This window comes from Podarcis muralis, chromosome 2, assembly GCF_964188315.1.
Source record: "Podarcis muralis chromosome 2, rPodMur119.hap1.1, whole genome shotgun sequence".
Lineage (NCBI taxonomy): Eukaryota > Metazoa > Chordata > Lepidosauria > Squamata > Lacertidae > Podarcis > Podarcis muralis.
Window position 1 is genome coordinate 77,500,932 of NC_135656.1, and position 13,966 is coordinate 77,514,897.

The window sequence follows — 13,966 nt, forward strand, 5'->3', positions numbered from 1 at the left end:
GGGTCTGGGTTTGGGTCTGGTGTGGTTGATTGGTGATGGCGTTCTGTGTGCCTCTGGATCTGGTGTCAGTTTTTGTGGGGAGGGCTAATTTCCAGGTCAAGACACAAAGGCTTTAGCAACTAATCCACACCTAATGACCCACCTAAGTGGTACTCAGGATATCACTCAAGAAATCACTCAAGATATCCCTCAAGCAATTAAGGAACAAAAGAAGAAAAGGCACACTAGCCTGGGAACTTCCTCTCGGCCCAGAACATTGGAGGCTATACACCACACCTCCTCAACAGTATTTATAGGAACTCAAACACTGAGATCCTGCTCTGTTCCAGTAACAAGAAGCCGAAAGCACCAGCCTGAAGATGACGAGTGAGACCTCGTCGAAACGTCGCCCAGACACCCCAACTTTTACACGGGAAGACACCCGAGGACACCAAAACCTGCATATATATATATATATATATATATATATATATATATATATATGATGACCACTGCAGCAATTTTTGGCTTTAATTTCAAGCATGCCAAAGAAATTCATGCTGAGAGTGCAGATAGTCAGTGGTTTGGCCTAAACTGTGTTCTTCAACCTTGGCTCTCCAGCTGTTGCTAGATTATAACTCTCATCTTCCTTGACCACCGGCTAAACTGGGATCCATATTCCAACAACATCTGGGGACCCAAGCCTGAAGAACCCTGGCCTAGATTGTTCTCACATAATGCAGACTATTGCAGAGGAGTGTGAGGTAGCCCATTTATTTATTTGTAACCTTTTTGTGTGTGTGTCCTGCTTTTCAAGGCATATGCCAGCTCAAGCTAGCCATTAACAGAAGGAAATGTTACAAGTCCCACATTCCTGAACAGGAAAAGCCTGACTACTGTAGTCCATGTATTGCTAACCTCGAGGCTGGATTACTGTCATGTGGGGCTGCCCTTGGGTTTTGGTTCGAAAGCTTCAGATGGTGCAGAAGGCAGCTGCCAGATTACCATTGTTTTTAAAAGCTGCATTGGCTGCCCATCCAAGTTCAAGGTCCTTGTTCTGATTTACAAAGTCCTGAACAATTTAGGTCCAGGATATCTCAGGGATCGCTTGAACCCTAATATACCAACTTGATTATTGAGGAGATCATCTACAGGAGCATCATTGGCCGTTGCCCAAATTGGTGAGGCTCATTTGATGTAAACAAGAAGCCAAGCTTTAAGTGTCATTGGCCCAGTTCTCTGGAATATTCTGCCAACAGAGATTCAGCAGGGGCCTTCTGTGCCAACTTTTAAATGCTCACTGAAAATTATAGTAGCCCTATGCAGGTAATTAAGAATACATCTTCTCACAATGGTTAGTTGATGTCTGTTTTATATATATATATATATATATATATATATATATATATATATATATGGGTTTTACTCTATGTATTTTTGTTGTAAAATGCTTTGATATTTTTAATGAAATTGTGGCTGATATTTTTTATAAATAAATTGATGTCTGCAGGTGTAGCTTGTCACTATGTACTCCTTTAGTTCCTCCAGAAGTATATTTAAGAGGGTTGCAATGCTGGGGTTAAGCAATTTCCCCTCAGGAAATATTGTCTCACGTTTCATGAAAGAGTACCATGATTTGTCCCTCTCAGTTTCCCTATTTTCCTACTGAAATGCATCTGATAGTCAATACGTATACCTAACATCTTACCAGTAACCAGTACCTCTTTTCTCCTTCCTGAGAAAGTTGGTGATGTCCTCTTGCTTCGACAAGAACAGCACAGGGAAAGCCATTCTCACAAAAATTACCACAAGACTAGATCCAAAGCACCATTATTTTGCAGAACCAGGTTAGTGCAAACATGTCCTGAGTGGAAAACATACATAGCTTAGCTTTCCCAGAATTGCATCAAATTACTGACAATAACCTGCCACTTGCTGAGAGAGCCAGCTTGCTGTAGCATTTGGGTCACATTGTATTTCCTGCACAGCCTCAAGGCTTCCTTGGTGACCTTGGGCCAAGCACTATCTCTCTGGCTAATCTAACTCAGAAGGCTTGTTGTGTGAGCCTTGAAAGAAGAGCGGGAACTAGAAAAGACTTGGGCCAACTGCTATTCCTTGGCATAATGTACCTCAGTAGCTTGAGAGGGTAAAAGGAGGACTCCTTGGAAGGAGGCCTGGATAGAAACATCATTTATCTTCATTCTATATTCTAATTACCATTCAGTTCTCTGAGTGCCAGCCGCAATGATAGCCCAATGAGAACTAATTGTTGAGATGAAAATAGGGTGGAGGAATAATGGAATGGAACAGCTAGAAAAGGAGGGTGGAGGAAAAGACATGTCAAAGTAAAGGTCTCTGGCTGTTCATTTGCTCTGTTTTCACACAGTTGTTTGTCAGCTGGTGCCTACCCATTCACTTGCTCTGAGCAGCATCCTAACTAAGACTAAGACTAAGACTAAAATGGGAGACCTTAGAAGGTTATCCCCCCCCAACACACATATCACAACATTTTGTTGCATCCAACTCCCTATATTGACTATTAGAAATACAGTCGTACCTTGGTTATCAAACTTAATCCATTCCGAGAGTCTGTTCGACTCACAAAACCGTTCAAAAACCAAGGCATGGATTCCGATTGGCTGCAGGAGCTTCCTGAACTCAAGCGGAAGCCGCGTCGGAAGTTCGGCTTCCGAAAAACGTTTGCAAACCGGAACACTTCCAGGTTTTTGGCATTCAGGAACTGATTTGTTTGGCAACTAATCCATTCAAGAACCAAGGTACGACTGTATCAGTTCTCCAGCTACCAATATGTATACAGTTGAACCTTGGTTATCGAACGGCTTTGTTGCCAAACAAATCGGGTCCCAAATGCCGCAAACCCAGAAGCAAGTGTTCCGGTTTGCGAACGTTTTTCTGACGCGGCTTCCGCTTGAGTGTCTGGAATTCTAAAGAGCAAACACTCTGTACTTGATACAGATAGGTAGCCGTGTTGGTCTGCCATAGTCAAAACAAAAAAAATTCCTTCCAGTAGCACCTTAAAGACCAACTAAGTTAGTTCTTGGTATGAGCTTTCGTGTGCATGCACACTTCTTCAGATACACTGAAACAGAAGTTGCCAGATCCTTCCCACCACCCTTCTGAGTAATACCCCTCCCCATTCCCACCACCCTTCTGAGTAATACCCCTCCCCACCTTCTCACTATATAGAAGGATCTGGCAACTTCTGTTTCAGTGTATCTGAAGAAGTGTGCATGCACACGAAAGCTCATACCAAGAACTAACTTAGTTGGTCTTTAAGGTGCTACTGGAGGGATTTTTTTGTTTTGTTTTGACTCTGTACAGTACTTGAGTTCTGGCTGCAGGTCTCCCTTGCGATGAGGGTAGAAATTTGAAGTAATCTTAGGTTCAGTGATGGCTGGAAGAACCTTAGCGATGAAGCGCACACACATTCCAAAATGGCACAACTGAAGCAACAGCGCTAGCACAGTAAAGGGTTTTGTTTCGCTTTTGAAAAAATTCCTGAGGACTGGAAGCTATCCAGTGTAACTCTGCTTTAAATATGGGCCGAGGGACATATTTCATTGGGAAATTAATTATGGGAAAAGTGTTCTGGTTGGGCTTTTTTTAGTACACTGTAAAGGGACACATGGGACAGCTTCCATGCTAGTTCAGTAGTTATTGTAACATGGTTATAGAATTACAAGATAGGAGAGAAAATGTCATATGGAAACTGCTAAGATTCCCCCACCCCACCCCCCTGGTAAGTCAATCAGGCTGTTTGTTAGAATTGTAGCTGCACTAGCAAACATTTTGTGTTGTTCTGGCAAACTCTTGTGCAGCTCATTTTCTTCCTCCCACAGAACTTTGTGAAATGCAGAGTTGCATGGCATGGGAAGGAGGGGGGAGTGCTGGCTAACTGTAAGCAAAGAGAAATCTGGAGTAGCAGGAGGTTTGTGGGGCAGATGCCAAATATTTGAATGGATGAAGTGGACTGTGATCCATGGAAGCTTACGCTACAGTAACTGTGTTCACCTTTAAAGTGCCACAGCACTCTTTGTTGCTTCGGTCAATGTCTGTCATTCCAAACCTGCATCTGAGGCATCTAAGCCAAGACAGACCACCACTAGACTCAGTGGACCTTTTGGCTTTGCTGACTGCCCAAGACTGCAAAATTGGGGGGGGTGTCAAGCACTTGGCAGGCCACAATGTATTGTTGATGGGCTTTGTTTAGCACAGTCCGTCACATATTTTGCAGATCTGCTATAAAACGGAGGGGGCAAAAAAGGCATCAGCTGCTACCTATGTATATATTTTACTCTAGTTTCTTATTTGTGCTGCAGCAGCACAGAATTCTTTTCCAATATTCTGATGGCGGCGTGGACAATAGGCTTTCAGTCTACAATTTTCAACCTCTGTTGGTTAGTTCTGTTCCCAAACCTTTAACCTGATCCATGGCTGATTTGACAAGCCAGTTCATTCTCACTGCTTTACAGCACTGTTTAAAAGTATCAGGTGTCCTTGAAGCACCAGATTTTCTGAGATGACACTGTGATTCAATTTATTTTCCAGTTTTTAGAGCTGTAGTGCCATAATACCTCATTTGCAAGCCCATAACGTCTAAAGATATTTAGGATAATTGGTATTGGCTTATCATTTTCTTTTCTTTTTTCTTCAAATTTAAACAGGACTATTCTATCTTTTTTTAAAAAGAGTATCCGATTCATTATGACCAAACAGACAATCCTCTCTCTTCTCTGCTTTGCAAACTCCCTCTCCTTCTCATCTGGTCATTCCCACAATGCCCCCCCACACACACACACACACAAAGGAAAGCAACACAATATAAGGAAGCCAGACCAAATTTCCCAAAAGGATACTGATTTCTGGTGTGTAATGAAAACTATTCCTTATTTTGCAACTGATTCTAGAAGACCCCCAGTCCTGTTACATTAGGGCTTCATAGAGATATCAGAGAATTCTGACAAAAACAGAAGTGGAAATTGTTGCAGTTGATGTGTTCGTCTTTGGCCAGGGATGAAAATCAGTTAATGAATATGATCAGTATTTGTTCACACTGTTGTTGTGCTGAAGCATGCAAATGATACATAATTAATGACATGGTTTTCACATTGCTTTGATGTTTCCTGTAAATTGAAAAAAATGCAAATTTTGTAACTTGAACGGTTAATTCTTCTTATTGATAATATATTGTTTTATCCTTTTTGTAAACTGCTTTGAGGGTGTTTTTTTACAATCAAGTGGTGTATAAATTTTATGAAATCAATACATAACAATAAATAAATTTACTTAGTGTTAGACTGTGAAACAAATAGCTTAGTATTCGATGGAAACTGAACTGTGACAGAACGGAAACATGGCTGATTGTGACAAACTCAAGGCAGAAGGGAAATCATTGCCTTCTTACATCCCTGGGGCTGTGTGTTGTTTTTGTCTTGTCTCAGTATTATTTTAAACACACACACCCTGATCCATTGAATATTAACATGCATCAGTATATCTGCACACATTTCCTAGTACAGTGCAGAAGTGCACAATGGTTCTGTGATTTTGATATTCACAAAAACATGTTCAGGCAAAGCCGAATCTGTGAATTGTTTTATTAGTAATTCATAGGTTGCTTCTAATACAGTTTTTTAAAAGACCTTGCACATTAACTACTGCAGAATTTGTAATGTCACAAAGCTGAGTGCCAAGGTCAAAGGTGGGGTTGCAAGCACTTCGTGGGCAAATGTCCTAGTGCACTTAAAAAGCCGTTAAAATGAACAATAATGGAGTGGTGCCAAATACTGAAAGTTACCAAAGATAATTAGAATTGTTGTAGATATAATGGTGTTCAGTGACAACAGCTGTTTTGGAACTTCCTGCAAATTACTGCAATATTTTTCTCAGAGAAAATAGCTCTCCTTTTGCTAATAATATTGCCTCACGTGTTATAAACCCAAACAACAACCTATGCAATCCCTTTATCTTGAAGAAGAGGAGAACTTGTCAAAATCAACTGCTCAAGAAAGGTAGTCCAGCCATGTGAAGTGTCAGTGTGACTTATGGTTCTACCTGAAACTTTAGCAGGAAATACTGTTGCCTAATTTCTGTTCTTTTACTAGTAACCCTGCGAGCCCTTATCTTGCACCTATTTTGTGATGTGTGAAAAGTACACAAACAAATCTACTACTCCCAGGAACAGAAAGAGGTAAGGCAGATATTCCAGCAGTGCCAATATAGAGAGTAAAACCAGCAACGATTTGTTCAATGTTCTTTAAAGTAAACCTTTTCACTTTAAGAACAGCACGTATTCCACAGCCGGAATGATTTTATTTGATTTACTGTTAGCCTACTAGAGTGTAAGATTGTCCTCTAGATGCTTGAAGTTTGGCTAGATAATTTCCCATTCCTTCCAGAACACAGAGGTCGATATGCTCAGTGATTTATGCCTATTAAAACTGGGGAATGTATGAAGAACATTTATAGGAAGACACAATGGGAAATATCAAAATGATTAAAAATGAACTGGAGGCAGGTTAGGTAAAATAGAGAGAGCTATATCAGTCTTTAACACCCATTTCCTACATGTCCAATTTTAGGAGTAATTATCATCAGCAACAGAGGGTGGTAAGGAGGTTCTGTTGTTCTTATAAATCTGCAATGTGGCTTCTTACCTAAACTGGCATCTGGGAGTGGGGAAATGCTGCTTGAGCAATTTTGGGATGAACTTGGCATAATATGATTACGAATATTGCTTCTGTCCACTAAGTGTGACCCTTCTGCAATCACTGACATCTTTCACTGTTGTAAGAGCAATGAGGAACCTGTGTTCTTCCAGATGTTGTTTGACTCCCAGCGGCCAGCTGCTCCAGCCGGCATGATAAATGGTCAGGGATTATGGGCATGGTGGTCCAGCAATATCTAAAGGGCCACAGGTTCCCCATCACTGGTTTACAACCTGTCAAGACAGGCTGTCACCAAACCATGGGTGGCAATTGGGAGCGTTCCACAGGCTTGTATGCTCTGCCTGTCTGCCTTGTGGGTGGGTGGGTGTCCGGGCAGGTGCCGGGGGCAGGTCAGCAATAACTCACAAGGTGTCAGTGAACTCAACTATTTATTCAAATAAAACAGCACAGCAATTCTCCCCAGTAGATCTTGCCCTAATGAGGCAATTGCGAGAACTCCCAGTCCCCACCTTCCCCCCATTATCTAAGTCTCCTCCTGTCCCAGGGTCCTTCATCTTGCCTGTCTTTTCTCTGCCCTCTTCATACCTCTGTGGGTTCTGGGAGACCAATGGGAAGGAGAGCTGGTCTCAGCAGGAGGGGAAGAGCCCCTGGATTCTTCAGCACCCTGCCTCCCACCTTTTGGTCCACCTCCTCTCCAGTCTCCACTTCTACCTCTGATTCTGGACTGCTCTCTGCCACTACCTCTTCTTGCTCACTGAACACTGTTACTTCTTCAGCTTCCGACAGCTGCTCCTCCCAGTCTGCTTCTTCTCCCTCTGAACACTCATCATCATCCCACCACCAGTCCCTTGGCTTTGAACCTTCTTCCCTTGGGGGGTCCCCTTGCTGGTGCCTCCCACCACTCATCTGCATCCAGCCAATCCATGACAGTGGGACAGAAACTGGAGGAAGAAGGCAGCTTTCCCCCCAGCCGTTCCTCTTTACTCCGAATGAGACCTGTTCCTGCTCCTTCCTAGGAGCTGCTCTAATGGAGGGAAGTCCTCCACGTGAACACCGTCTAGACAGATCATCAAAGCCTTGCAGCACGGATTTCTTCATCCATTTTTCAAATTGCTCCACTCAACCACAGCCATCCTTCAAAATCTCCATTTATCTTAATTTTGCAATGTTTACAAAAATGCACATACTAAGGGGAAATGTCCATAAAAAATGAATATATTTACGAAGATAACATACAAGATTGCATATTAGGATAAATTGCCTGCAAAAATGTGTATACTAGGCAAAATCACAAATGTGTTTAATTAGGAAAAATTTGCACCAAAATGCTGAGTAAATTTCATGTTGTTGTTGTTTTTTTAAAAAAAAATGCAAATGGATGGATTTTAGATTGGAAAAATTAGAAACCAAAATTGACATATCCTCCCAGCCCTACTTGCAGCTAAGTGTGTGTAAGATTGCAGCCTCTGCACATTTAATTGGAAGTGAGTTGCAAAGGGGGAAATATGGTTTACTTCTAATAATAATTTTATAATAATAATTTATTTATACGCCGCCCATCTGGCTGGGTTTGCCCAGCAACTCTAAGTAAATGTGCGCAAAACTCAGCTGTACTTTGCTGAAATAATCAACATTTGGATATCTTCCCCAATGCAAATTTTGGTTAGCGAGCAATACACCAAAAAGACCGAGGAATGGAGAGCAGAAGGCATGAGAAAGAGGGCTGCAAATCCAGGGTCAAGTCCTTACTCATGTATGAAACTCACCGGGGGACTCTGAGCCAACCACCATCTCTCCTCCTAACCTCCCTCATAGGACTGCTGTGAGGATGAAGGGGTAAAAGAACTGTGAATGCCACTCTGAACTTGGTTGGAGATTAAGATGGAAGTATCAACAAACCTAATAGAAATTAAATAGTGGCTATCTGAACACCCACCCCACCAATACATATATGCTTCTGTCCAGGGTCATAGATTTCTGGATTTTCTTTTCTCTAAACTTTGAGCATTAGAAAACTCCTTGTACAAAAACAGAAACCTTCTGATTGTGAAGACATATTGAAAGCTGATTTCTGTAAAGATTCTGCATGGTTTTACAGTATCTCTATGGTCCTATCTGAGTGTGGAGCTGTTCTTGAACAACATCGAGCTGCTACAGAAGACTTTCACAGAGGAATTGAGCCCATTAACGTGTTCTTTGCTTGGGGTCCTGCAGTTTTACATGATACGACGATGCAATTCTACCCAACAAATATGTTTGTGTCTTTTAGCTCCCTTTCCAGACAGATGTCTTCCGTTAATTGTTACATGTCATTTTATATGAAAAAAGAATGTTTAATTAGTCGGTCTTATTATTTCTGAAATGTCTGTACAAGAAATAACTATTTCCACCCAAAATGCCTAAGCCTTTTTATTTATTAATTTCTTTGTGATATTTATATACTATTTAATATGTGAAATCCCTAATCAGTTTACATAGAAAAATCTATAAGACATTTTTAAAATTCCAGTAACACAGAACGTTATAACAAAAAAGGCTAAGAAATAACATCAACAGAAGCAGAGAATTGCTTTTTGAAATGATTTTTAAAAGCAGCAAAAGATCCTAGGAGCTCCGAGATGGCAGCGCTGTGCCTTCAGGACACAACAAAGCAGTGAAAACCAGCCCACGTAGAAGAGCTTAGATTTTTAAAGCGGAGTTTCAGCGATAAGAGCTTGCTCAAATGATGTCATGCTTGTAAAATGGATAGTCTGCAGAGCTTGGATGAGATGCCTTTCTGCAACATGTCTGAACTGGATTTGGTTATGGGTTGCGTGTGTGTCCCCCCCCCCCTTGTTTATTTGTTTCTTTATTTAAAAACATAAATCATAGCTTAGCATACTATAAATATCTCGTTAGCAACTCCATTTTCTGCTGTGTACCCTGGTTCCTGAGAGCCAGTTTTAAACTTGCAGTGCAAGTGCTTGATACCATTCTTGATAATGAGCTTTGTGTAAAGAAAGGAGGGGCTGTGCTGTGGCTACAAGCCTGCTGAGGAACCATAAACTCTGATCATGCAAAACCAGCTGTCTTTACTGTTATCTTACTGGCTAGTACTGCTTGGATTGCCAGCTTGTTGTTCCATAGTATCCTGTCCGACTGTGCGCTGATGGAGAAGGGAATGTTGATTGTTTCCACATTGTCTAAGATAAAATATCTGCAGTTGGACACTGATAAACTACAACAATTTTATTAAAATGCAATCATGTATCGTTGCACTGCAGATTTCAAAAGTACAGGGCTGGAGAGAGACAGTCCTGGAGAGATTAAGTATGTGGACATTCTAGCAGCCTCTGCAATCCTCCATAGACCTTAATTCAAGCTTTTGGATTGAACTGATTTTCTGGCTCCATTTCGGTTTGCTTTCTGGCCTGCCTTTGAGACTGAGACTACTTTGGTTGATGACCTTCACTGAGCAAAAGGGAGGGGAAGAATCTGTTGATTCTTCTCAACTGCTCAGTGAATATTCCATATCATGGGCCCTGACATCCTTGGGGGGCTGGAGGCATCACTTTGCAATGGTTCTATTATTTCCCAGGTGGCAGAAGATGCCTCTCCCATGAATGCAATTTCCCATGAGCTCCTCAAGTTCAATATTGTCTTCCATGCTGTCTAACATCAACCTGTTAGGAATCTGGTGTCATCAGTAATTTATGCTGGTTTTCAAGAGATATATATACCCTCCATGCCCTTTTAGCTTTATGCCGCATATGGCTCCGGTTTCTAAAATCACAGTGCAGACCCTTATTTAACCCAGTTATCATATATTCACTTCCTGCAGAGAAGTACCTGAGAAACTGAACGGATATAAACTTACAGAGCATTGAGTTCTAGGTCACCTAAGGATGCAATCCTATGCACACTTAAATGGAAGGAAGTCCAATTGAACTAAGTGGGGTTTTGTGTGACATAAATACAATTGTGATGTAAATAACCTAAGATGAAAGTAATGAAGAAACATGCATATCTATAAATAGGACAGACAACACAACCCATCTGGGTTTGGGAAGAAAGTAGTCGCAAGTTATGCTATGATGAGTTTTCACCCCAAAATACTAAGGCTGATTATGAAGCCAACATAAGCAATCACCAATGAAATGTGTTTCACAAATAAAATGAGATTAAGTATTTAATCCAAGTAAATTATTTATTTATTGAACTAAATCTGTATATCAGTTAATTGTAAATAAAAGACCTAAGCTATTTACAAAGAATATAAACTATGCATTAAAATTGTCAATAAAAATCAATGCTTAAACACTAAGTTTTAAAAATTTGCTAATGTGCGAGTCTTGTTTACCAAAATTAACCAAAAACCTACAAAGAAAAATTATGTTTGGTTCAATGATTTATTAGTTAAAGCATTACCGTGGTTTTGTGTCAGCAATTTTAATGTAATAAGAAAAATTGTCTCACAAGAATTTATTTTCTCTTTGGGCTAGATGTTACGTGTGTGTGTGTGTGTGTGTGTGTGTGTGCACGCGTATTTGGAATCCGGAATTGTTTACTAATAAAAGCATTAATATCTTCTCTGGGATGCACTTTACTCAGTTATGAGAATTACAACCATTAAATGGATATTTTCTTTTTACCAGTTAAATGAAAAACAATATTGTTCCTGTAAACCTTTTTGTAAACAGAATAGGTAAAGATATTAAAAAAGAATACCACAATTCACAAATGTGTGCAGATATGGCCCAAGTTGGTGGGGCTGAACTAGGTCCACATTTGATTCAATACCGATCTAAGCAGAAGGTAAATGCTATGCTCACTCAGCCCAACATAGGCAAGCCACTGGGCCATGGCCATAGCCAGGATTTTTGTTAGGGGGAGCAGGACTTTTGTTGGTGGGTGGAGGGACAGAACCGACCTGATTGGTCAGTTAGTTTAGTATTTCTATTGTTTTGCTTGAAATGGGCTCAGGGCAAGGGGCACACTTTGTTAATATGGCAACATCTGGAGGGCCAAGTCTTTCCCACACCTGTTTTCAAGCTTCATATTTGAGTTATACAATGTGGGAGCATTAGAGTCTAACAAAGCTTTTTGTTTAATTAAAAAGAGTTCTCACTTCAAACAATTCACAAACATGTATAGACATGGACTTAATCAGCTCTTAATTAAATTTGCAAAAATTAGGTAAAACCAACAGTAACGGAACAAGAAACATTCTTTGTTTTTCAAATGATGAAACTCTTTCCTAGCAAGCATCATCTTCGGAGAGGCATCTGCCCTACCTGAGCGAAAAGATGGGATGATTTCCTTTAAAGATGGTGCTAGCTATCTGCAATTTTTATATGTGCTTATAGAAGTGCAAAGTTTTCCCTACCACAAAATATTGCCCCTTAGTACATCAAGGCCTGCAGTCTGGATCAGATCCTTGCACGTTGAGGAATTGAGTGCCCCTTGCATCAGAAGTGCTTCTAGGGAATGCACCTGGATCCCTGACAAGAAATTTGCAACAATTCTGCAACAACATCATGCAAAACCCGTAAACCCTGGAAGGGGGGAAAACCACTTTGTTTCCTGTTGGCATCTTATCCAATGACAGTCACTTGAGCTTTTGCTACTACCTTACCAACTTTCCCATAATAGCACCTCCCCACCCCCACAATAATATTGGAAAGATTCTGCTATGTAGGGAGAATTTGTCACCTTCCTGACTCTGCCAATGGCAGCACTCACTTCCTGGTCACAGGTTCATATGGACAGAGCTTAATGGGAGAGAGAACTACCGTATTTTTCGCACGATTGGACGCACCGGACCATAGGACGCACCTAGTTTTTTGGGGGGGAAATAAAGGAAAAAAATTTCCCCTTTATTTCCCCCCCAAAAGCAGGTCAGGGAAACCGAACCAGGTCGAGGAACAGCGGGATAGTGGCGCTGCGCCTCCCTGCTGTCCCCCAAGCTTGTGGGGCTGGCCGATGTCTGTCCGGCGGGCGGGGAGCTCTGCTTCAGGGCGCCCCACCCGCCAGGCAGCAGGCTGCTATCCGCAGCGTGGGGAGCCCTGTGGGGAACTCCTGCAACGCTCCCCACTCTGCGGATGTATGCCTGGCGCGAGGGGCGCTCTGCTTCAGGGCGCTCCACCCGCCAGGCAGCAGGCTGCTATCCGCAGCGTGGGGAGCCCTGTGGGGAATTCCTGTAAGGCTCCCCACGCTGCGGATGTGTTCCCGAAGCGCCTGGAGCTCTGCTTTCAGGGCGCCCGGCGCTCCGGGAAGCAGGCTGCTATCCGCAGCCTAGACACGGCTAGCGGAGCGCTAATCCCGAAGCCCCAAGCTTCGGGATTAGCGCGGCGCTTCGCTAGCCCTGGGAGAGCCCCGCAACGTCGCGGGGCTCTCCCAGGGCTAGCGAGACCTTGCCGGCACCCAGAAGCTTGGGGCGCGCTGAGCTCCACGCGCCCCAAGCTTCGGGATTAGCGCGGCGCTTCGCTAGCCCTGGGAGAGCCACGCAACGTCGCGGGGCTCTCCCAGGGCTAGCGAGACCTTGCCGGCACCCAGAAGCTTGGGGCGCGCTGAGCTCCACGCGCCCCAAGCTTCGGGATTAGCGCGGCGCTTCGCTAGCCCTGGGAGAGCCCCGCAACGTCGCGGGGCTCTCCCAGGGCTAGCGAGACCTTGCCGGCACCCAGAAGCTTGGGGCGCGCTGAGCTCCGCGCGCCCCAAGCTTCGGGATTAGCGCGGCGCTTCGCTAGCCCTGGGAGAGCCACGCGACGTTGCGGGGCTCTCCCAGGGCTAGCGAGACCTTGCCGGCACCCAGAAGCTTGGGGCGCGCTGAGCTCCGCGCGCCCCAAGCTTCGGGATTAGCGCGGCGCTTCGCTAGCCCTGGGAGAGCCCCGCGACGTTGCGGGGCTCTCCCAGGGCTAGCGAGACCTTGCCGGCACCCAGAAACTTGGGGCGCGCTGAGCTCCGCGCGCCCCAAGCTTCGGGATTAGCGCGGCGCTTCGCTAGCCCTGGGAGAGCCCCGCAACGTCGCGGGGCTCTCCCAGGGCTAGCGAGACCTTGCCGGCACCCAGAAGCTTGGGGCGCGCTGAGCTCCGCGCGCCCCAAGCTTCGGGATTAATGCAGCGCTCCGCTAGCCGCAGCTAGCGGATAGCTTCCTGAAGCCTGGAGAGCGAGAGGGGTCGGTGCGCACCGACCCCTCTCACTCTCCAGGCTTCAGCGAAAGCCTGCATTCGCTCCATAGGACGCACACACATTTTCCCTTGCTTTTTAGGAGGGAAAAAGTGCGTCCTATGGTGCGAAAAATACGGTAATCAGAAAGAATT